Below are 25666 nucleotides of genomic sequence, written 5' to 3'. Positions count from 1 at the left end.
ACACAGAATCACAGAATCACAGAATTGTCTAGGTTGGAAGAGACCTCAAGACCATCGAGTCCAACCTCTGACCTAACACTAACAAGTCCTCCACTAAACCATATCGCTAAGTTCAACATCTAAACGTCTTTTAAAGACCTCCAGGGATGGTGACTCCACCACTTCCCTGGGCAGTCCATTCCAATGCCTCACAACCCTCTCAGTAAACAAATTCTTCCTAATATCCAACCTAAAACACCCCTAGTGCAACTTTATCCTGTTCCCCCTTGTCCTGTCACCAGGCACATGGAAGAATAGACCAACCCCCACTTATCTACAGCCTGCTTTGATGTACTTATAAAGAGCGATAAGGTCTCCCCTGAGCCTCCTTTTCTCCAGGCTGAACAAACCCAGCTCCCTCAGCCATTCCTCGTAAGACTTGTTCTCCAGACCCCTCACCAGCTTCGTCGCCCTTCTCTGGACCGCTCGAGCACCTCGATGTCCTTCTTGTAGCGAGGGGCCCAAAACCGAACACAGTACTCAAGGTGCGGCCTCTCCAGAGCTGAGTAGAGGGGGATAATCACTTCCCTAGCCCTGCTGGCCACACTGCTTCTGGTACAAGCCAGGATGCTGTTGGCCTTGGCCACCTGAGCGAGCACACTGCTGGCTCATATTCAGCCAACTATCAAACACTACGCCCAGGTCCTTCTCTGCCTGGCAGCTTTCCAACCACTCATCTCTCAGCCTGTAGCTCCGCTTGGGGTTATTGGGCCCCATGTGCAGGACCCGGCACTTGGCCTTGTTGAACTTCATGCAGTTAACCTCAGCCCATCGGTGCAGCCTATCCAGATCCTCCTGCAGAGCCTTCCTACCCTCAAGCAGATCAACACATGCACCTAACTTGGTGTCATCTGCGAACTTATTGAGGGTGCACTCGATCCCCTCATCCAGATCATTGATAATGATATTAAAGAGGACTGGCCCCAGTACCGAGCCCTGGGGAACACCACTAGTGACTGGCCTCCAACTGGATTTGACTCCATTCACCACGACTCTTTGGGCCTGGCTATCCAGCCAGTTTTTAACCCAATGAAGCGTGCGCCAGTCCAAGCCATGAGCAGCCAGTTTCTTGAGGAGAATGCTGTGGGAAACGGTGTCAAAAGCCTTACTGAAGTCAAGGTAGACCACATCCACAGCCTTCCCCTCATCCACCAAGCATGTCACTTTGTCATAGAAGGAGATCAGGTTCGTCAAGCAGGACCTGCCTTCCATAAACCCATGCTGAGTGGGCCTGATCACCTGGTTGCCCTGCAAGTGCTGCGTGATGACTCTCAAGAGAATCTGCTCCATGAGTTTCCCTGGAGCTGAGGTCAAACTGACAGGCCTATAGTTCCCTGGGTCTGCCCTCTGGCCCTTCTTGTAGATGGGCATCACATTTACTAGCCACCAGTCAACTGGGACCTCCCCCGATAGCCAGGACTGTTGATAAATGATGGAAAGTGGCTTGGCCAGCTCCTCCGCCAGTTCTCTCAGTATCCTCGGGTGGATCCCATCTGCCCCATCGACTTCCGTACATCCAAGTGCCATAGCAGGTCTCCAACCATTTCCTCATGTATAGTGAGGGGCACTCTCTCCTCCACATCCCCTTCCATCAGTTCAGGATACTGAGTATCCAGAAAGCAACTGGCTTTGCCGCTAAAGACTGAGGCAAGGAAGACATTAAGCACCTCTGCCTTTTCCTCATCTTTTGTAACTAAGTTCCCCCCCCGCATCCAGTAAAGGATGGAGATTATCCTTAGTCCTCTGTTTTGCATTAACGTATTTGTAAAAACATTTTTTGTTGTCTTTGATGGCAGTAGCCAGATAGAGCTTTGGCCTTCCTAATTTTGTCCCTGCACTGCCTTGCAACATCCTTATAGTCCTCCTGAGTGGCCTGCCCTCTTTTCCAAAGATTGTAAACCCTCTTTTTCCTCCTAAGGTCAAGCCACAATTCCCTGTTCAGCCAGGCCAGTCTTCCCCACCGGCTCGTCTTTGGGCACGTGGGGACAGAGTGCTCCTGCGCCATTAATATTCCCTTCTTGAAGAGTGCCCAGACTTCCTGGATTCTTCTGCCCTTCGGAACCACCTCCCAAGGGACTCTACCAACCAATGTTTTGAACAGTTCAAAGTCGGCCCTCCAGAAGTCCAATACAGTGGTTTTACTGGTCCCCCTCCTGGCTTTTCCAAGAATGGAGAACCCTACCATTTTGTGGTCACTCTGCCCAGGATAGTTTCCAACTGCCACATCTTGCACCAGTCCTTCTCTGTTTGTGAAGAGAAGGTCTAGCAGGGCACCTCCCCTCGCAGGCTCACTAACCAGCTGCATCAGGAAGCTATCCAGAAACCTCCTAGACTGCTTTCTCTGGGCTGTGTTGTGCTTCCAGGATATATCTGGGAAGTTGAAGTCCCCCACAAGAACAAGAGCTGAAGATTTCACAACTTTTGTCAGCTGCCTGTAGAACTCCTCACCAGTCTCCTCATCCTGGTTCAGCGGTCTATAACAGACCCCCACCAGGATGCTTGCTTGTTGGCCTTCCCACTGATCCTAACCTATAGGGACTCAACTTTATTATTACCTGCCTCAAGTTCCTTGACATCAAAACTCTCTCTGATATAGAGAGCCACACCACCACCCCTTCCGTGTTGCCTGTCCCTTCTGAAGAGCCTATAGCCAGACATTGCAGCACTCCAGTCATGAGAGTGGTGCCACCACGTTTCCGTGATGGCAACCAAGTCGTAGCCTGCCTTCCGCACAATGGCTTCCAGCTCCTCATGTTACCCATGCTGTGTGCATTAGTGTAGATGCACTTCAGTTGGGCCACTGCCTTCTCTCCCAGCCTTGCCATTGTTACCCATGGCACAGCTCTAACAAGCCTTGTTTCAGCCCTGTCCCCCTTCCCACCTAGTTTAAAGCCCTCTCAATGAGCCCTGCCAGCTCCTGGCCTAGGATCCCTTTTCCCCTTAGGGATAGGGACCCGTCGGTGGCCATCAGTCCGGGTGCCGAGTAAAGCACCCCATGGTCAAAAAAACCCTAAATTTCTGTGTTGACACCAGCCTCTGAGCCATGTGTTTAACAGGTGGGCTTTCCGTGTCCTCTCTGTACCCCTCCTTGCCACCTCAGGGATGGACGAAAACACTACCTGTCCTCCTGCTCCATCCACTAACTGTACCAGTCCCCTGAAGTCCTGTTTGATGGTCTTCAGGCTTCTCTCTTCAATGTCATCACATTGTGGCAATGTCCCTGACCCTGGCCCAAGGGAGGCAGCAGACTTCCCTACAGGTAGGGTCAGGCTGACAAATAGGTCCCTCTGTTCCCCTGAGAAGGGAGTAGCCCACAACAATCATGCTTCTTTCTGTCTTGGTGGAGGTAGTCCTGAGGCGTGAAGTTGACTTCCTCGCCCTAGGCATCCTCCTGGGTAGACTTACTACCTCTAGACTGGGTAGACTTACTACCTCTTCCTCAGCTACCAGTCTCTCAAGCTCCAGGGCCTCAAACTTGTTGTGTAAGGGCACCTGGGAAGGTGGGGCTGGTAGGAGGGGGGGGCATCGCCTGCGATGTCGAACAGGGACTTGTTTCCATTCCTCCTCTACTCTTAGGTCCCCTGCCTCTGCCCGACAGCAACAGTGCAGGGGGTCCACCCCCATTTGGGATGTCTCACCCCGGTACCTGTCCTTCAGGCCGCGCAGGGAGTTGCTCCACCAGTCTATCTCCTGCTCACACTCCCTGATATCCCTCAACCTCTCAACCTCCTCCTTGAGTTCTGCCACGAGGCGGACCAGGTCGTCCACCTGCTCGCACCTCACACACACAGTCTTTCTGCCCCCCACAGGTGGTAGCAACAGGCTCAGGCACTCCTTGCATCCGGAGACCTGAACTGCCACAATTTTTGAGTGGGTGTGTACAGACTTCCTGGAGAGCTCGCTGTGCCTGGTGTACACCATTGCAGCTGAACTAGCTGTAGACCACCATTAGAGGAGGTGTTCATATGGGCAGGGGGGAACGCTCTGCCCTTCCTGCACGAACTGCCACGCTAACTGCCGCGTCACTCCCTTCTGATGGGCCACGCCCTGTTTGCCTGCCCTGTTTGCTGTGCTCCTGGTCGCTCATGCTCCCTAGGGGCCACATTTGAACAGCCGGGGAGGGGGCGCTGCTGGCTCCGCCTATGCCTCGTTCTCAACTCATTCACCTCCCTTGCGAGGGCTGCCAGGTCCTGGCGGCTCCCTTGATTGGGCTCAGTGCCGGAAAAATTAGCGCTGCCTGCCTGCTCCCCCACTCCCCTGCAGAATGCATCTGCCCCGGAGCCGATCGCCTTGACAAGGAGAATGGCAAATACTGATACTCGTACATTATGGGGGGAAATCCTGAACTCAGAAAGTTCAAAATTTTACATGGAAGAAAAAGGGTGATGATGTTTATAAGAAAAGGATGATAATGATGTTTATAAGGAAAAGAGAGACCACACAGTTACATTTCATCTAAATAATATGAGACAGATAATGTGGACTGACATGATACCATGGTTTCAGGATGAAGAGATGACTGGCACAGATAACAAGTTAACAAGTAATGTGCAGGCAGTACATCAAAAGATAGTGTTATAGATGATAATTAAGAAAACTGTTACTGGAAAAAAAATAATCAGGTGTTTTCTTCCATGTTACAAGCTGCGACGGAAGAGGTTCAGGCTAGATATCAGGAAAAATTCTTCACCAAGAAGGCAGTCACACACTGGAGCAGGCTCTGGCTCCCCAGGGACATAGTCAAGGCACCAAGCCTATCAGAGTTTATGAAGCATTTGGACTCTTAGTCATATGGTCTGAATTTTTAAGTAGATCTGTGTGGAGCCAGAAGTTGGACTTGATGATCCTTGTGGATCCCTTCCAACTCAGGATATTCTATGATTCTGTGATTCTGTTTTCTGGATGATATAAAGGTGCTCAAATTTAAAGCATTTACATTTTGGTTTATACAGTGAGTTGAATGGAGCGAACAAGACACTGAGGAGGATATCGAGGAAGAAATGAGGAAACAATAAAAGCATAGCTGATGAAGGATAATGGTATCAGCAGAAAAGAGAGTTAAACACTAGAACAAGCAAGAGGTAGCTTGAAAAAAGAAATCTTCAGCAAGAAAACAGTAAAAATACATGTATGTTGTGGTTTAACCTGGCCAGCAGCTAAACACCACACAGATGTTTGCTTGCCCTCCCCACTCCCTCTCTGGGATGGGGGAGAGAAACGGGAAAGTGAAGCCTGTGAGTTGAGATATAGACAGTTTATTAAGATGGAAAAATAACAATAATAATAATGACAATAATGATGATAATTGTACTACTAATAATAATGTGTACGAAACAAGTGATGCACAATGCAATTGCTCACTGCCCGCTGACAGATGCCCAGCCTAACCTTGAGCACTCCAGCCCTCCTCCCCCTGGCTAGCCACCCATATATATTGTTTAGCATGACGTCAGATGGTATGGAATACCTCTTTGTCTAGTTTGGGTCAGCTGCTCTCGGTCCCAGCTCCCAGCTCTTGCTGCACCCCCAGCCTGCCCACTGGCAGGACAAAGCAAGAACCTGAAATGTTCTTGGCTTGGTGTAAGCACTGCTCTGCAACAATTAAAACACCAGCATGTTATCAGCACTCTTCTCATCCTAAGCCAAAACATAGGACCCTACCAGCTACTAGGAAGAAAATTAAATCTGTCCTAACTGAAACCAGGACAAAATGGAAGAAGCAAAATACAGGATGCAAAATACAGAGCCCTACATTACTCTGCAGTCCTAAATTATTCAAAACCGTGCAGTACACAAAAACAAACAGGAGCAGTGAAATGCAGGTTATTCTGGAGATGAAAAGGTACTCAGAGCTGTTTGCTCTACTGGTGCTGCTCCAAACTATGGTCAATCAAAATGATAAACATGAATGAACCTTGCCCTAGTACTGAATAGTCAGATTCATTGCTAGGGTAGAATATACAAATCTTTGTGTGATCTGTGTAAATGGCAATCCCTTACATTCCCTCTGCTATGCTATATATCATCAATAAATCTTTTCATTTTTCATTCATTATTATATCACCATAAGTACTTGTGTAACCATGAAGAACTGCCATATGGAGTAGCTTTGGAACCAGCTGTTTATTCAGTTATTAATAGATAAGGATCTGCAAAGTTTTGCAGTAAGATGCATACAGATGATTTAATGGCTGCTGAAGAATGGCTGAAAACTCATTCAAAATTTGACGTAGTTCTTAAATATTTGGATGAGTATGAAAAGATCTGCTTTCTTCTGTGAGTAACAAGAAGCAGTCTTCTACAGAAATAAAAATGTTGTCCACCATCTGCAACTGCCAGGTGGAGAATGAAGCCCAAACAGAGAGGATACAACCTCCTTAAACATAAGTAGGGACTGGGAGAAGAACTCATTGAGAGTAGCCCTGCAAAGAAGGACTTGGGGGTTCTAGCGGATAAAAAGCTTGACATGAGTCTACATTGTGCACTTGCAAGCCAGAAGGCCAACTGTATCCTGGGCTGCATCAACAGAGCAGTGGCCAACAGTTCAAGGGAGGGGATTGTCCCCTTCTGTTCTGCCTTCGTAGGTCCCCACTCTGAGTGCTGCAACCAGCTCTGGGGCCACCAGCACAGGAAGGATGAGAACCTGTTAGAGTGGATCCAAAGGATGTTCACAAGGATGATGAGAGGGCTGGAGCACCTCTCCTATGAAGAAAGACTGAGGTACCTGGCTATGTTCAGCCTGGAGAAGAAAGAGATGGCTCCAGGGAGACCTCTTTGTGACCTTTCAGTAATTTAAGGGTACTTAGAAAATAAAATGGCAAATAGCATTTTACACAGACAGATAATGATAGGACAAGAGGGAATGGTTTTAAATTAAAAGACAGGAGATTTAGGTTAGATTCTTTATTTTGAAGGTGGTGAGGCAGTGGAATAAGTTGCCAGAGAAGCTGTGGATACCCCACCCCTGGAAGTGTTCAAGGACAGGCTGGATGGTGCTTTGGCCAGCCTGATCTAGTGAGTGGCATCCATACCTATGGCAGCGGGGTTGGAGTTGGATGATCTTTAAGGTCCCTTCCAACCCATGCCGTTCAAGCCATTCTATGATTTTATGATATGATCATTTAAATGAATCTTACTTTTTTTTTTTTTTTTTTTTTAGTAGATGATTTGACAAATATTATTATATCTGTAAAAATGTAAACAACCTACTTGTGACTACATACCACGAGCCTTTATAAATACCTTAAAAAGGTACAAGGCAGAGGCCTGAGAGAAGTATCTTTAATGTTTTATTGTAGCGTCTTGGTAATCACAAATAACTCAATTAACAGATTGAAGGTGGGGAGGGGAGAGGGGTAAGGGGAGACAGAGAGAGGGAGACTGGTGAGACTATTTTATGGATCCTGCTACATATGCTATATGCAGTTCAATGCTATAGCATTAGTAGACATTAAATAGAGAGTTCAGGCATATCTGAATTATTCTGCAAAATTTCAAACTCCCTTTCCCCCCTCTTTTATTAGTGTCTGTGTGTATGTGTGTGAGAAACAGTTACAAATAAAAACAAAGATTATGTTGACACTACAGAAAGTAAGAAATGGAGAAGAGGTTAAAAGTTAGAAAAATCAGCAGCTATTTTGGTGCTGCAAGTTGACTTAGATAAAAGCGAACAGTTAAATAGAATCCAATTCAATTCAAATAGACAGTTCTGACATTTAAATGAAATTTCCAAAGCATGTACTGTGGTTAAACAAGCAGTGTGGCTAGCTTCCAAATACATATGGTAATTGTGAGGAAGCAGTTTTACTGATGACAATCAAAGCTAGGAAGAGAATTTTGGGCCCATGAACACATGACAAAGCCAGGACTCTTTGCATAATCTATGTCATCTCCTTTCTTCATCTAATAACATTTTATTTTCCCAACTTTCCATCTATGGCTTTCTCTAAATGTTCCTAGCCTTTCTTCTAATTTTTCCTCTTGATTATATTGTCTCCTTGACTGATTCTTCCATTCTCCCCTTTCCATATCATTCTCTTTCCACCACTCTTCTACTCTAACATTCATCATCATCTAATATGCAGATAGACTAGAAAAATGTTACCATAATAATCTTTCAAAGATTATCGGAATCTTATTTAAATCTTTGTACTAGATGGTGTAACAAACACACATTTAACAACTGCAATCAGTAAGACACGTAAAAAATACGGCACCAATTTTTATTTACACTTGAAAAATTTAGTCTGTTCTTAAATCCCCTGTTCATAAACCATGTGACAAAAGCTAAGTGATTCCTCTTATATACATGTAAATGATTCAGATATTTATCAATGTTATTAATAAGCCTACAAACTAAGCATAAATAAAGATAAGTTGTACAAAGTACTTTTTCTCTTCCATTTCTTTTCTATTGTGACTGTCACCAGAATTTCATATTACATACAATAGCAGGTGCCCTGCTAGACCTTCTCTTCACAAACAGAGAAGGACTGGTGGAGGATGTGATTGTCGGGAACAGTCTTGGGCAGAGTGACCACGAAATGGTGGAGTTCACTATTCTTGGCGGGGCCAGGAAGGGAACCAGTAAAACCACTGTATTGGACTTTCGGAGGGCTGACTTTGGGCTGCTCAGGACACTAGTTGGTGGAGTCCCATGGGAGGCGGTTCTGAAGGGCAGAGGGGTCCAGAAAGGCTGGGTGCTCTTTAAGAGGCAAATCCTAATGGCGCAGGAGCGGTCTATTCCCATGCGCCCAAAGATGAGCCAGTGGGGAAGAAGACCAGCCTGGCTCAACAGAGAATTGTGGCTTGAGCTTAGGAGAAAAAAGAGGGTTTATAATCTTTGGAAAATTGGGCAGGCCACTAAGGAGGACTATAAGGATGTAGCGAGGCTGTGCAGGGACAAGATTAGGAAGGCCAAAGCTCGTCTGGAGCTCAATCTGGCTACTGCTGTTAAAGATAACAAAAAACGCTTTTATAAATACATCAACACAAAAAGGAGGACTAGGGAGAATCTCCATCCTTTACTGGATGCAGGGGGAAACTTAGTTACAAGAGATGAGGAAAAGGCGGAGGTGCTTAACGCCTTCTTTGCCTCAGTCTTTAGCGGCAAAACCGGTTGCTCTCTGGATACCCAGTACCCAGAATTGTGGAAGGGGACGGGGAGCAGGATGTGGCCCTCACCATCCACGAAGAACTGGTTGGTGACCTGCTACGGCACTTGGATGTGCACAAATCGATGGGGCCGGATGGGATCCACCCAAGGGTACTGAGAGAACTGGCAAAGGAGCTGGCCAAGCCCCTAACCATCATTTATCAGCAGTCCTGGCTATCGGGGGAGGTCACAGCTGAATGGCGGCTAGCAAATGTGACACCCATCTACAAGAAGGGCCGGAGGGCAGACCCGGGGAACTACAGGCCGGTCAGTTTGACCTCAGTACCAGGGAAGCTCATGGAGCAGATCCTCTTGGGAGTCATCATGCGGCACTTGAAGGGCAAGCAGGCGATCAGGCCCAGCCAGCATGGGTTTATGGAAGGCAGGTCCTGCTTGACGAACCTGATCTCCTTCTACGACAAAGTGACGCGCTGGGTGGACGAGGGAAAGGCTGTGGATGTGGTCTACCTTGACTTCAGCAAGGCTTTTGACACCGTCTCCCACAGCATTCTCCTCAAGAAACTGGCTGCTCTTGTCTTGGACTGGTGCACGCTTCGTTGGGTTAGAAACTGGATGGATAGCCGGGCCCAAAGAGTTGTGGTAAATGGAGCCAAGTCCAGTTGGAGGCCAGTCACTAGTGGCGTCCCTCAGGGCTCGGTACTGGGGCCGGTCCTCTTTAACATCTTCATCAATGATCTGGATGACGGCATTGAGTGCACCCTCAGTAAGTTTGCAGATGACACCAAGCTAGGTGCGTGTGTCGATCTGCTCGAGGGTAGGAAGGCTCTGCAGGAGGATCTGGATAGGCTGCACCGATGGGCTGAGGTCAACTGTATGAAGTTCAACAAGGCCAAGTGCCGGGTCCTGCACCTGGGGCGCAATAACCCCAAGCAGAACTACAGGCTGGGAGAGGAATGGTTGGAGAGCTGCCAGGCAGAGAAGGACCTGGGAGTGATGGTGGACAGTCGGCTGAATATGAGCCAGCAGTGTGCTCTGGTGGCCAAGAAGGCCAACGGCATCCTGGCTTGTATCAGAAACACTGTGACCAGCAGGGCTAGGGAGGTGATCGTCCCCCTGTACTCGGCTCTGGTGAGGCCGCACCTCGAGTACTGTGTTCAGTTTTGGGCCCCTCGCTACAAGAAGGACATCGAGGTGCTTGAGCGGGTCCAAAGAAGGGCGACGAAGCTGGTGAGGGGCCTGGAGAGCAAGTCCTATGAGGAGCGGCTGAAGGAGCTGGGCTTGTTCAGCCTAGAGAAGAGGAGGCTCAGGGGTGACCTTATTGCTCTGTATAAGTACATTAAAGGAGGCTGTAGCGAGGTGGGGGTTGGCCTGTTCTCCCATGTGCCTGGTGACAGGACGAGGGGGAATGGGCTAAAGTTACGCCAGGGGAGTTTTAGGTTAGATGTTAGGAAGAATTTCTTTACTGAAAGGGTTGTTAGGTACTGGAACGGGCTGCCCAGGGAGGTGGTGGAGTCACCATCCCTGGAAGTCTTCAAAAGACGTTTAGATGTAGAGCTTAGGGATATGGTTTAGTGGGGACTGTTAGTGTTAGGTCAGAGGTTGGACTCGATGATCTTGAGGTCTCTTCCAACCTAGAAATTCTGTGATTCTGTGATACAAAAGTAAAGTTCAGTAGGTGCCTTTATATTGTGGCAGGTTGCTTTAAAAATGGATCAAAACAAGACAGCGTCCAGAACAGTGTTGCTAGGAGCAATCTGCAATTCAAGCTGGGAAAAGGTGGAACAAAGAGATGAGCCTTTTATCCTACCCTACCGGATCTGAACTGGCTTGGATGGGTCTCCAGTTGCAGTGAATCTCACATTCAAAGGCTCTCTCAACAGAATGCATCTTGTCCCTTCTAATTCTGCACACCAAAATGAAAGCCAAATCCTATTTTAACTGGAAAGAGAAGAATTATCAGAAAGGGCTGTAGGAATATGGATCAGAAACTTGAACTAATTCCCAAACTGATTTAGCAACAGATGAAGAATTGGGCACAAGAAAAAAAAAAAAAAAAAATCTTTAATCTACTCTGGGTTTGAAGCCTTAAGAGTTTCTAGGCAACTCTACAGCAGTAATAGGTGGAAGGTTTTGTAACTGTCTACTTTGGAAGAGATTAAAACACCATTCTCCCCAGTTAGATCTGGAGAAGGAATCAAGTCTTAGAATCACCTGAAGATAAAGACTAAATGTGTCAAAAGAAATCCAGAACTCTTTGGAATTACTCTCCTATTTCACATAGAAACAAATAACCCCTCAGGCAAAAGGAGAGTCAGAATCCATGTAATTTTATCCACTTGCTAGCCAACATCACTTCATTCCATTTTACACTGAGCAGGAGAAAATCATTTGTGGCTATCTCCTGCTGTTCACTGAAATTGGCAGTAAATGTTTTGACCTCACTCGACAAAGATCAAAGTGCAATTTGAAAGTTAACTGGGGACGATGTTTTGCCAAATTCTGACATTTTATTGTATATTTTATAATCCATAGAGCAATATGAGTTCAATTTCAAGAAAAAAAAAGTCTTTTTCTGGAAATGTTGAATTAATCAGATTTGATTTTGATAAAGAGTAACACAACTTCATTGAAAGTAGATTTAACTAAGATACATTTCAAATAAAAGCAGGCAGAAATACTTTCTGGTATAGAAACATGGAATATCCTGAGCTGGAAGGGACCCACAAAGATCCTCAAGTCCAATTCATGGCTCACAAAGCACTACCTTAAAATTAAACAATATGTTTGGGAGCATTCTCCAAATGCTTCTTGAACTTCATCAGGCTTGATGGCATTCCCTGCAGTCTGTTCCAGTGTACAACCGCTCTCTCAGTGGAGAATGTTTTCTTCGTATCCAACCTGAACCTTCCTGATGCAGCTTCATGCTGTGAGTCCTATCACTGGTCACCAGAGAGAAATCAGCACCTGCAGCTCTTCTCCCCCTTAAGAAGCTGTGGGCTGGCATGAGATTGCCCCTCAGCCTTCTCTTGTCTAGGCTGAACAAACCAAGTGACTCCAGACACTCCTCATATGTCTTCCTCTCTAGACCCTTAACCATCTTTGCTGTCTTCTTTTCGTTACTCTGTAATAATTTTATGTCTTTCTTATACTGTAGCATCCAAAACTGCACACAGTGCTGGAGGTGAGGCCACACTATCACTGCAGCCTAGAGTAGGGCAATCACTTCTCGACCAGTGAGCAAAGATGTGCCTGATGCACCCTACGGTGCATTTGGCCTTCTTTGCTGCCGGGACATGATGTTAACTCTTATTCAACTTGTTTTTGACCAAAACTCACACATTCCTTTATTCAGGTTTGTTCTTCAGCTTCTTTTTCCCCAGTCTGTATCCAGGATCGCTTTACCCCAGATGCAAAAAATATCACTTGCTTTTGTTAAATTTCATGATTGTTGATTACCCAATCACTGCCTCCCTGCCCTTGAGGTAGTCAACAGCTCATCTGTTGTAGTATCACCTGCAAACTTTGAGTCTTGTAACCAGATCATTTATAAAAACATTAAAGAGAATTGTCCCTTAAAAAGAACCTTGGGAAATCCCATAAATGAATGGTTACCAACCTGGTATAACCTTCTTTACTACAACCCTTTGAAACTGATCCATCTGCTAACTTATCATTAATAGTATTAGGTGTTTGTTCAGCTATACACTGGATGTTTTGTCCAGAAGGATACTATGAGAAACAGTATCAAAAACTTTACTAAAGTTTTTTAAACTTTGCAAAACAAAACAAACAAATGAACAACATCTACAAAAAATTCACATCTACTGGTCTACTTATTCCCCTTGGTCACTAGATGGGTAACTTGCCATAAAAGGAAATTAAATTTGTTAAACAGAACATACCACTCATGAATTCATGTTGGCTATGAACAATGACGGCATTGTCTTTCAAGTATTTTTGAGTAGCTCTTAACACAGTCCAATTCATAATTTTACTGGGAACTGAAGTGAGTGACAGTGACAGGCCTGTAATTGCTAGGGTCTTCCTTCTTACCTATCTTGAAAACTGGGACATTTGCCAGTTTTTGTTTGACAGGATACCTCTAGATTCCCAAGACCATTGAAAAATAATTAAGGGAGGTCTCATGATGACATCAGCTAGCTCTCTGAGTACTCTGGTATGAATCCCATTGGACTGCATAGACTTACATGCATTCAGCTGGAACAGGAAATCACAGACAAGTTCAGAGTCACCAGTCTCCAATATGTCAGTTAATTTAAGGTATTGTCTATTTGAGACACTGCAGTTGACATTGAAAAGACCAAGAGAAATATTTAGCTAACATAACTGACATTTGAACAAAGCAGCCCAACAAGGTATACTGCTTATTCTAAAGATTCTATTATATTTCCCCCAGTCTTCTCATTGCAGCTGAAATGTGATATCCCAGCACTCTTTGTTGTTCTCAAATTAAAAAATAATAATAATAATAATAATAAAAAAAAAACATTGAATCATCAAATCATAGAATCATAGAATCATAGAACAATTTGTGTTGTAAGGGACCTTCAAAGATCATCCAGTCTAAGCACCTGGGTATGTTCAAACCCTTGTGGTTTCACTAGATTAGATTGTACAAAGCCATGTTCAACCTGACTTTGAATAATTCCATTGATGGAGCATCCACAACTTCTCTTGTCAACTGGTTCAGTGTCTTACCACCTTCATCATAAAAAAAAAAATAAAAATAAAAAAAAATCTTCCTTGCACCAAATCTAAAGCTGTTACCACTTGTTCTGTAGCTACAGTTTCTATTATAATGTCTTCATCTTTCTTCTCAGCCCCTTTTATATTTTCAAATGATGCAATGAGATTGCTCTAGAGCCTTCTTTTCTTCAGGCTAAACAATTCTAACTTTTTCAGTCTCTCTTCATAGGAGAGGTGTTTCAATCTTCTCATCATTTCTTCAACTGTCCTCCGAAATTGCTCTAATAGGTCCATGTCTCTTTTGTGCTGGGATCCCCAGAGCCTGATGCAGTATTCCAGGTGAGGTCTCAGGAGAGTGGAGCAGAGGGGAAGAATCAGCTCCCTCTGTGCAGTGGTCATTCTTATTTTGATGAAGACCAGGACACGGTTGGATTTCCAGGCTGCAAGCACATATTGCTTGCTCATATATAATTTTTCATCCACAGTATCCCCAAATCTTTCTCTGCAGAGCTGCTCTCAATCAACTCATCACCCAATGTGTACTAATATTGTGGATTTCCCAAGATGTAGAACCTTTCACTAAGTCTTGTTGAACTTCATGAAGATGACATAGGCTCTTAAGACTGTCAAGAAGGTCCGTCTGGATGGCGTCCCTTCTCACTAGTGCATCAACAGCACTTGGTACCATCTGCAAACATACTGAGATGATTGTACGTGATCCCAGCATTTCTTTCAGTAATGAAAGTACTAAATAGTTTTGATCCCTGTACAGACCCTTGAGGGACACCACCCATTACTGATTTCCAGTTGGAGATTGAGATGGTAACTGTAAATCTTTGGGTTTGCCAAGACAGCCAATACCTTATCCATCTAGCAAATCTGTCTCTCCAGTTTACAGATAAGAGTGTTGTGGTTTTCCATATCAAAGGCCTTAAAGAAGTCCAGGTAGATGTCATTGTTTGGTCTTACCTTGCTGAATAATGCATTCACTTTATCATAAAAGGGCACCAGATTCATCAGTCATGATTTACCACTGGTGAAGCCATGCTGGTTGTCTTTAATCACCTCCCTATCTTCTGTATATTTTGAGATAACTTTTAGCAGAATCTGTTCCATGATCTTACCGGGTACTGAGGTGAGGCTGATGATTTGATAGTTCCAAGGGTCCTTATTAACTTTTTTAAAAAGTGGGTGTCATGTATTCCTTTCTGCAGTCCCTGGGGACTTTGTGTGACAGCCATGATTTTCAAAACATTATTGATAGTGGCTTAGCAACTACATCAACCAATTCCCTCAGGACTTCCATGTGCTTGCAGAAGGTCAACTATATCCTGGGCTGCATCAACAGAGCAGTGGCCAACAGTTCAAGGGAGGGGATTGTCCCCTTCTGTTCTGCCTTCGTAGGTCCCCACTCTGAGTGCTGCAACCAGCTCTGGGGCCACCATCACAGGAAGGATGAGGACTTGTTAGAGTGGGTCCAAAGGATGTCCACAAGGATTATGAGAGGACATCTTATGGAGCACCTCTCCTATGAAGAAAGACTGAGGTACCTGGGTGTAGTGGGTTTACATGGCAAGGTTTTAGTAGCAGGGGGCCATAGGGGTGATTTCTGTGAGAAGAATCTAGAAGCTGCCCCATGTTTGGAAAGGGCCCTGCTGCTGACCTGAGCCAAGCCAATAAGCGATGTTGTTTTGTGCCTCTGTGAGAGCATATTTAAGACAGGGAAAAAAAAAACAAAAAAAAACAAAAAAAAAAACACAAAAAAAAAAACAAAAAAACAAACAAAAAAAAAAAACGCTGCACCACACAGCAGCTGGGAGAGTGAGAGGAGTGAGGAACAGCCTTGCAGGCACCAAGGTCAGCAAAGAAGGAGGGGGAGAGGTGTTCCAGGCGCCGGAGCAGAAGTCCCCTGCGGCCTGTGGTGAGGACCATGGTGAAGCAGGATGTCCCCCTGCAGCCCATGGAGTACCACGGTGGAGCAGGGTTCCACGCTGCAGCCCGTGGAGGAGACCACGGTGGAGCAGGTGGCCCTGCACCGACGGAGGCTGCCGCCTGTGGAAGACCCCTGCCAGAGCAGATTCCACACCAGACCTGTAGCCCGTGGAGAGGAGCCCACGCAGGAGCAGGTGACCTGGCAGGAGCTGCTGCCCGTGGGGGAGCCAGGTTGGAGCAGTTTTCTCCTGAGGGATGGACCCTGTGGTATGGACCCATATCTGGAGCAGTTCTGGAGGAGCTGCTGCCTGTGGGAAGCCCACGCCGGATCAGTTCATCAAGGACTGCATCCCGTGGGAGGGACCCCACAGCACAGGGGACAAGAGTGACCGAGAAGGAGTGGCAGAGAAGAAGCACTGTAGACTGACCATAACCCCCAATGGGCTTTAAAAAAAGATGGAGAACAACATTTTATTCAGCCAGATAGTGATAGGACAAGAAGTAACAGTTTTAAAGTAAAAGAGGAGAGAGAGTTAGATTAGATGTTAGGAGGAAATTGTTCACTCAGAGGGTGATGAGGCCCTGGAACAGGTTTTCAAGAGAAGTTGCGGATGTTCCATCCCTGTAGGTGCTCATGACCAGGCTGGACGAGGCTCTGGGCAAACTGGTCTAGTGGGTGGCATCCCTGCCTACGATAGGGTGATTGGAACTAGAAGATCTTTAAAGTTCCTTACAACTCACAACATTCTATGTTTCTATGACTATGGGATGCATCTTGTCAGGTTCCATGGACTAGAGTATGTTCATATTCCTCAGGTGATTTAGAGTTTACATTCTTGTCTGATAGGATGGAATTACTTAATTTCTCCATTTCTTGCCTTTAGTTTCAGGGATCTGAGAGATGAGGTAAGAGTGATCACCAGTGAAAAATGAGGCAAAAAAAATGTTGAGTACCTCAGTCTTCTCCATGTTGGTTGTCAATAGTTTTCCTGTCTTATTTATCAGGGGAGGTACATTTCTTTAATCTTCATTTTCTCACTGATGTACCTGCTGAAACCCTTTTTATTATTCTGCTAATTCCTTGACAAATTCATCTCCAACTGTGCCTTAGTTTTTGTTTTGTGCCTTTTGTTTTTTGTGCCTTAGTTTTTTTTTTTTCTCATCCTTACATATCTGGGCAGTATTCCTGTATTCTTACCAGGATATATGGTATTCGAATGCTTTTGACGAAAATCAATTCTCAAATCTTTCCATTAAAACAAACAAAACAACAACAACAACAAAAAAACAACACTTTTAAAATTAAAAATACTTTCTTTTGATTAGAATCAGATTTTTTGAGTCTACAGGTCTCACTCTGACATTTTATCCATATTCCAATGCTCATAGCAAGTTATGTTCAGGTACTCCATTCTAAACTGATCTAAAAATAGTTCCAAAATATTATTTTCTTCTTCACATTTAATCCACAGACAATTGTAATTTTTAGATGGGTTTCCAAGGTACAATTCATGTATATTAAACCTGTGATCAACCAAATAATAACAGCACACAGATTATATGAGAATGATTTATCTATTTCAGCTGGACAGATGTGCAGACAGAGACAGAACAAAAATCTGCATGAACATCTTTTTCCCTCAATCTAAGTTTCTACTATTAACTGGAAACCTTCAACTATTACTTAGGAAAGCATAATTTACCAAAGAGTAGGAGTTGTATTGTAGGTGAACCATCAACTATTTTAACTAGCTGAAAAAAAAGAAAGCGTATTTGCTTCTGGATCATTCACAATTTTTACTTGCCAATGTCTCGGTATAACAAAAAGATGTTTTATTCCTCCATCAACTGCTTTAGGCCCTGAGGATCAAGGTATAAACTTAAGAATTCAAGCAATGTCTAGGTAGCCGGGAACTCTATGCACATGAAAACATTTTACTCCAATAAAATGTGGATGATTTTTTCAGTCATGTTACATCTCCTTGAAGCTGTGTGACTTTCATCTTCCTGAAATTCATGCATTCTTTAACCTTCATATAACCAAACACTCTACATCACTTCTGTCTAGGATGCTTCCACATAGCCTACAACCTTTCCATTTTTATCTTATTTTCCTTCTTTGCTAGAAATAAAAATGTATGTCTACATTTAAACTCAAAAGGGTCTATATGGTTAGAATCAACAAAAAATATTTGAGTATAGCTCAAGTGAAGAATAAAGCAAGGCATTATTATCCTTTATCTGAAGCTATAGGAAAACCACACATGGAACAGCGCTTTTTCAGTCACCTAGATTTCTGATGGATTGTTTTAGTGTATGTTAATAAAAACTATTACCTTGTCATATAAATATTTTTACTTCTGTCTTTAGACCATCACAGGTACAATGTTCTGACATTTAAAATTGAGATATTCTTTGCATACATAAAGCACCTTTACACTCAGTTCTTTATATTTCACATTTTTTTGTTCTTCTGCCTTTTAGAGCTACTCAGCTTTTGTAGTCTCTATGAGAATTTACCATGTAATTACTGCATTATTTTATGTGCCTTAATGAAGTTGATAATTTAATTGATGAGATTCAATATAAGAACAGACTTAACTATTCATGTTGAACAACATATGTTAAAGAAATAGGAAGCAACGTACTTCAGCTGTTTATTGGGAACTCCGTAACTAAATTAGATCCAACCTGTACTGCTCTCCTGGAACAACATCCATAGCTGGAATATTGTTGGTATTCTGCAACAGCTGATTTCTCCAGACAGGTGACATGTATCACATACTTCCATCCTGGCTAAAAGATCCTCAGTAGTCCTTTCACAGAAATAAACTCCTGAGACACATGATGTGAGCTTGAAGGCAATTTGCCCCCAACATTTCAGCATATTTTTCCCGATGAATCTCTGAAGGATTCTGATAAACCAGAATATTTATTATGACCAACATCTCAACAGAGGTTGGAACCTGTAGTAATTGCCTTCCTCTTTGCTTGAAAGATCCATACTACCTAAATGCCTTTACTTGATTTTATCTTTTGTTATTGTGGGACTTGCTTTTCAGTGCTTTGTCCTGTTTATCATCCTCTTTGGATTTAAATTTCCTTAACATACTGATTAACTTGCAGAAGCCCAGATGTGGGGCATAACAAGTGGGAAAAAGAAGCACAGACAAATGTATTCCCACAGATATTAAAATGGAATTACATTTCTCTCTTCCTCTACAGTCATGTTTCTCAATATATGTAATGTTGGCAGTAAATCAGAGAGATGGTAGTGTTATAAATAAAGTCTCAACTCAATCTGAATTTTGTAATATTTATAAAACAAATATTTTTAAAAGGTATAAAAGGCAAGTAAGCAGCGCTGGGTGTGCGGGGAGTCTACACTCCAACAACACGCAGACACTAACATCAAACATTCTAAACATATAGAACATGGCTTTTCCATATTAAACCCAAGTATGCCTATACATACGTACAATCAGGAAAGAACAAACAACCCTTTAAGTTCCATGACTTACTAAGCTCGAGTACGCCTATACATATGTAAAATCAGAAAAGGTAACAAACAATCCTTTTAGTTCCATGACTTAACAGCCTTCATTTTCCATTCTTTTTCTTGATTACAAACAAGTCTCCATTTTCCATTCCTTTTGAACAATATGTCTTGCTTTAAGTTGTCAAGCAACTTGGTCTTCAGGCTTTATGTATCCCGTTCTTCCCGGATCGAAGAAAAGCATATCCATCTCCTTTTCACGGCCAATAGGCCTGGGTCAAAAGGCACATCCAGGTCAGCAGGGGCCATAACAGCAAAAGCCTTCGATGGCTGTAGCAGCAGAGGGGCCCATGGCGTAGCAGTCAGATCAGTAAAGGAGCCTGCAGCTCCCTCACTATCTGGCAAGCCACACGTTTGTGATTGTGGCTCCACATGGCTCTTTAAGGCCTCAGAGATTGCTCGTCAGGTGCCGAGCAATCCCACTGCAACCTTGTCATTTTTAGTTGCAGAGTCCCACACCTTGACCTCAGTTTGGTCCCATGTTTCAGGATCATAAACTGTCCGATTGTTAAGAAGGAGAATGAGCTGTAAGGTTACCAGGACAGTCTTTGTTTCTAAGGACGTATGATTCCCCATAATGCACAGCTGCTTACCAGCGAGGGGCAGTTGTGTGCGCGGGTCCTCTTCACTCAGCTTGAGCTTCTTTCCAGTTCCGGTGCACCTATTTCCAGCAACTTTCAGTACGAGCTTCTCTGAGCAGTTTGCTGAGTTTGGCCGAAACCATCTTCATGAGGCAATCAATGTGCCTGTTCCCGTCCTGGTCTCCGTTCCGCTAGCCTGTTCCTTTTCATTCCTTCTTTCTGCTTCTTTATTGATGACATAACTTCATTACATCACTTTTTTTTTTTTTTTTTTTTTTTAATCTTGAGGGCAGGCTCCCCTCTTATACCCTTCTCCCCACAGCAGTTCTTTTCAAAACAACTTTTCATTGGTCAAACAACTTTAAATATAACAACAACGGCAAACACCCGGAAACTTCCATGCCTTAATGGCTGGAGAACAAGCAACCCGAGACTGCATGGAGTCTCCTGAGTCACCCTTCTTTGTTCCCTCTAAACTCTTTTACATTCCTGATGGCCTCATCTTTAAGAGTCGAATGTTATCTCAGCCACAGGGCTTTCCAACCCCCATGGCCACACTCCTAAATCTCCTCCTTCTTTATTAATATCAACCATTTTCTCGACAGGAATTACCACTCCATATATAACATTAGGCCCCCAGGAATGGGACTCCCATTAACTCCAGTAAGATGAGGGTAGCTGAGATGAGAGACAGCACCTGAAGTGAGACTTATCAAAATTTTACTTTCATACAGTACTGTGATGGAAACATTTTCTATTATTTGGTTTAGAAAAGTCACTAGCTCTGCTATACTGCTAAAGAAGATAGCCATTTATTCAGTGACTTTTCTTAAAACACCTGTATTTGTCAATGAGCTTTTCATAAGGTCAGTTAGTTAACGAGCTAGGAAATATTACTGGTGTGCGGCACCAACCTACATAACATCAGGCTGTATTTTGCAGATGCTGGATTCATGAAAAATGGGGACTAACATGCATAAAAATATTAATTCTTATAAAACCTTATCCACAAATATAAACTTATCAAGGTTTTGAAAAGTACTGTAGAAAAAGGTGACAGCATTATGTTCATATCTCTGTGGCTATAAAAGTTCAAGTGAAAAAATAGTGTACTTCTTTGGTGCAAGATGTGGTAATATTCATTGATCAGTTAAAAAAAGGAAACAATTTCAACAGTTATGAGGCCAGGCAAATTAAACATTTTGTAAAGGAATCCATAATGCCAAAATTATTGCCAGACACTGGAACACCATTTTCAGGGACAACACTTCAAAAAAGACAAAACCACCAGCCTAAAGGATTACACAGGAACTACACATTAAAACAATAAAACCACATGTCTGAGAAAGTTGTTCAGTAGAAAAAATATGGTAATTAGGGACCATGAGAACAAATATTAGAGAGGTGTTCAAATGATAGATACAAATGCACAAGAAATAAAGATGTATCTCTCAACATAATGCTTATTCAACTGTTGTCCAGTAAGAACAAAAGAATCTTCTTTGCTCCGTATTTTGCAAAACATCTTCCTTTTATTCTGATGGAGAGCTTCCAAGAGGTCATGTCTCTAGTAATTGTACTGATCGCTAACTTCCTCTTTTTCTTTAATATAAAAACATGTTTTATGAACAAGATAACTTTATTTTCCACCATTTCTCCTACCAATCACTGAATCTTGTTTGAAAAGAAAAACAACCAAAACTGTAAAACAACTCAGTCTGAATGGTTGCAGCATGTCGTGGTTTAACCCAGCCAGCAGCTAAACACCACGCAGCTGTTCGCTCACCCTCCCCCCTCCTTCTCTAGGACGGGGGAGAGAAATGGAAAGTGAAGCCCATGAGTTGAGATAAATACAGTTTAATAAGACAGGAAAATAATAATAACAATAACAATAACAATAACAATAACAATAACAATAATAATAATAATAATAATACAATGATGATAATAGTACTACTACTACTAATATGTACAAAAAAGTGATGCACAATGCAATTGCTCACCACCCGCTGACCGATGCCCAGCCTAACTCCGAGCGGTCCCACCCCCTCCCCCACCTAGCCACCCCTATATATTGTTTAGCATGATGTCAGACGGTATGGAATACCCCTTTTGCTAGTTTGGGTCACCTGTCTTGGGTCTGTCCCCTCCCAGCTCTTACTGCACCCTCAGCCTGCCTGTTGGCAGGACAGAGCAAGAAGCTGAGATGTCCTTGGCTTGGTATAAACACTGCTCTGCAACAGTTAAAACATCGGGGTGTTATCAGCACTCTTCTCATCCCAAGCCAAAACATAACATTCCACCAGCTACTACGAAGAAAATCAACTCTGTTCTAACTGAAACCAGGACACAGCATAATCCTGTAAAAAAGCAAAGCATTAACACCTGTAGAATATTTTATATTTGTTAAATAAAATGCCCACTTTGCAGGTGGTGACTCACATCTTTGTCAAACATGATGATCTTACAGTTGCATTCAACTGAAAATATTCAATTTTCTTTTTTTTTGAGAAAATAACTTCTCATCATGCTCTGTTTCTGAACATCAGTAAGTCACATGCTACTACTTCTCTCAAACTTCATGTATTCTAAAAAACAGCATACCATTTCTGTTTTGAATTTTGATCAATCAGCAACTACTTAATTCCCACGTGGACATGGGAGATGGAAAATGCATAATGTAGATATCTGATTGCTGGTAGAGGTTTCATAAATAATGAATGATGTAACTCCACAAAATATAACAAATCACACTATTGTATCTAGCAATATATGAATTTTGATGTTTTGAACTGGTCTAGTAGAAAAACTGTAGTTATTAGCACAAACAGATATTTAGTTAGTCTTCATCATCATTATTAAGTATATGTTAATTTCAGCTGGCTCCAAATCAAAATCATAGATTAGAACATTGTTACATTTGAAAAGTTTAGATATAAATCATCATCTGTCCATTGATTTCTCTTCTTTGGACTACTTCCGTGTTTTACAAAAATTTTTGTTAATAATATGACAAAACAAAATATAAAGAACTAATGTTATTCCTACCTAGCTTCCTGTTTCCACTGGGCTGAATTTCAGACAGATGGCAGAGGTAAATGGGAAGTTGGCCAGCAAGTACACTGTAGCTATATTTTCAGTAGTTTAGGGACATTTCAGTATAAAAGGGTGCAGTGGAGATAGGTTTGATGATTAGCTGAAAGTAATGGAAACATGAAATGAAAGTAATGAAAACAGCATTCTGTTCTGGACTAACTCTGTCAAATTTGCCTAAGCTCATACCCAAGTCTTTCAAGGACATGAACACAAACTGCTTCTGCTCTGCAAAACACAGGCTGAAATGGCTCAGATGACTCTGCCCCTCCTATTCCCTTTTATTTACACAGGTTATTTTATTATTTTTTTTAATGGTCTACTGCTTTTCGTAAGAAAGACATGATACTAATCACACTATCAATGGACTTTAAGTATCACAAATTACAATAGTCTTCTCATTACAGAACTTGTGAAGTTCTTCCCATTTTGTATTGATGGCCTGATTTGCAGTCTCTTTCTCAGGTGAGCTTTGCATTTCCAAAGGTAAGCTTTTGTATTTCCAATGTAATCTTGTTGAACTACTCTTCTACTCTTTGGAAGAAATGAAAATTCTTTCTAAATAAGGGAAACAGATTTTTTTTTCTTTGGACAAAACTGTAGTACTGAGCTATTTATTTATTAATTAATTTATTTATGCTATTTATAGGGAAGGACTACATTAAACAACTAACCACCTCTAAACAAATTAAAAAAGCAACCCCTAAACAAATAGTGATAGTGACAGTGACAGAGACGGTAACGGTAACGGTAACGGTAACGGTAACGGTAACAGTAACGGTAACGGTAATAGTAAGAAAAAACAGAATCACTCTCCCAAATTTCAGAGAAGACTGGGTAAAATCACACCTACAGTACCTAGTCATGTACTTAAACTAATGGAATGTAGATGAATAACTCATGAAGACATTCTCATGGATAGGTTTGTAAACAATATAATCTATACACAAATGTATTTATTAACTCCACAATCCTGATGGAATGTTATACTCAATTTGAATTTAGTAATATTTATAAAAGGAATATTTATAAAAGGCAAGTAAACAGCGCTGGGTGTGCGGGAAGTCTATGCTCTACCAACACGCACACATGAACATCGAAATCTCTAAACATACAGAACATTGCTTTTACATACTAAACACAAGTACGCCTATACATATAATTATATTGTGTTGTCTTTTTTTCATTCTGAGGGCAGGTTACCCTCTTTTCCCCTCGTCCCATACCAGTTCTTTTCAAAACAACTTTTCATTGGTCAAACAACTTTGCCCAGCAACAGCAAACACTCAGCAATTTCCATCCCTTAATGGAGAACAAGCAACCCCAACCCAAGCCGGCATGATGTCTCCTGAATCACCTTTCTTTGTTCCCTCTAAACTCTTTTACATTCCTGATGGTCTCATCTTTAAGAGTCTGATGTTGTCATCAACCATGGGGCTTGCCTACCCCCATGGCCACACTCCCACATCTCCCCCTTCTTTGTTAATATCAGCCATCTTCTTTACACGAATTATTACTCCATATACCACTGAATATCTGAGAGTTTTCCAGAAAGTATAATGAAGTCCAGTATAAATGATGCCAGAGACAATGAGAGAGAGGAGTGAAAGAGGTGTTTGTTAAATCAGATTTTTTTCTTTGGTAATGGGAAGTATATATATGAGTGTGTGTGTGTGTGTATTTGTTTGGTGTAGCTGGTATAGTGTAGAAAGTAGTTTGTGTTGACACCCCTGAAAAATCTGGGTATGAGCTTAGACAAATTTGACAGTTATCCCAGAACCTGTGCTAAAACTGTCTGACCAGTAGTGTCACTAAGCTAGTTCTGCATTCCCCAACCTAACCTCACATAGTGTCCTATTCCTAGGTAGCCTGATTATGTAACTGAAGGTAACATTTATAGCAGATGTCTCACTGATTTTACAGGCAAGTACAGTCACATGATCTGACAAACAAAATATACAAAAATAGGTGAGTAGCATCTACCCCAGCTTCTGCACAGCACTGTGCAATATATTTGGATGCCCCAGTCAAATCCAGGTCCAGTTTCCAGAACCTACAGGGTGTGGGTCTTCATGCCACATGCTAAGATTACACCTCTGATAGACACTTTTAGTGTGGAGAAATCTGCTGCTTAAAACAAACAAACAAACAAACAAACAAGAAAAAACTATATTTCACCAAGGTCATCAAAGAGCTATTGCTTCAGCCTTGTAATGTAAGTTGTTACATAAATGTAAGTCTGCACTGATTTTGGAAAAGTTTGGGTGAACCATCTTGGATGTATGAGGTTTTGATCTCATTAGCTATTTTTTTCCTGAAACACTGAGTAACCAGCTACAAAAAAAAAACAAACCAAAACAAACCAAAACAAACCAAACCAAAACAAAAACAAAAACAAAACCAAACCACTCCATTATATACAGCACTAAATTTGTTTCATTTTTGGCAAGAACTATATTTGTTTCTCTTTTGGCAAGAACACAAATGATATTTCTAAGGCCTGTTTGTGTACTTTCTTTCTTAGACAATTATTTTATCTTGGAGTGCAGAATTTATTACCACAAGACAGACCAGAGGAAGAAATTATGCACTTTTACAGAAATTGGGGTTGGAAGGGAGAATTTTTTTGTTTTGTTTTGTTTT

Source organism: Anas acuta, chromosome Z, assembly GCF_963932015.1.
Source record: "Anas acuta chromosome Z, bAnaAcu1.1, whole genome shotgun sequence".
NCBI classification, from domain to species: Eukaryota; Metazoa; Chordata; class Aves; order Anseriformes; family Anatidae; genus Anas; species Anas acuta.
This window is presented reverse-complemented; position numbering follows the sequence as displayed.